Source organism: Hordeum vulgare, chromosome 5H, assembly GCF_904849725.1.
Source record: "Hordeum vulgare subsp. vulgare chromosome 5H, MorexV3_pseudomolecules_assembly, whole genome shotgun sequence".
NCBI classification, from domain to species: Eukaryota; Viridiplantae; Streptophyta; class Magnoliopsida; order Poales; family Poaceae; genus Hordeum; species Hordeum vulgare.
Window position 1 is genome coordinate 254,257,468 of NC_058522.1, and position 831 is coordinate 254,258,298.

At 52.5% G+C, this 831-nt stretch overlaps 1 pseudogene; it reads right to left on the reverse strand.

Annotated features, from left to right (window-relative positions):
• Positions 1-310: 310 nt before the first annotated feature.
• Positions 311-831, reverse strand: LOC123396570 (annotated as a pseudogene).

Genomic DNA, 831 nt, shown 5'->3' on the forward strand with positions numbered 1-831 from the left:
TATTCACCTAGGATAGGAAATTAGAGAATGATTTAATATGTCTCTGGAAATTGGAATCACTCCCTTTGGAGCTGATTTGAGTCTCCTAGGATTTTTGCAAGGTGGGGCTAGAAACATTCAAATATGCATTTAAATGTTAACACTACATAAAAGTTATTTGGAAAAATGTGCAAGGCACCTCCTTGGCTAGATCTTGATTTCTGGAACCTGTAGGAATTTGAATCATCAATTTTGGAGTAAAAATGAATTAGGTATGGGTTTTTGATGTTTCTGATGAAATGAAAAATAAAAGGGGGGCTATACCAGAGAGTTAAACTATGCCCAAAGTGCTAAATAGGCCTCGGGACGGCCCACCTTGGCCGGGCTTTACGTCTCCTGCACGGGGAGACGACCAGGAGGGCTCTCGTCTATACTTATGGATGGGCCCAGGCATTGTACCGCTTACAGGCGTGCCCTGCTGGTCAACTCCATCTCCAACCTCTCGCTCGAGCTAGGAACGACGGGAAGGCAGGACAGGGCATTGTCGGCGCTCGCCATGGTGGCTCTGGTCGACCCCGGCAATGCCATGAGCACTGGTGCACTCGGGAAAGGGGGCCGCACCGCCGCGGGGGTCCTGTCCTCGTCGAGGAGTGCCAGGTCGAGTGGCTCGTTGGCCACGGCAGACACAGTTGTCGGTGATCGTGGGCGCGATGCCCTAGGCATGGGAAGAACGGGAGGAGGAGCGGAAGAGGAGTGGGTAAACGCAGGGACGCCCCGGTAAGGCTCACAGAGGAGAGAAGAGGCCAAAGTGGCCGGATTTGATGGGGAACCGGCACGGGAGGTTCTGGCCAT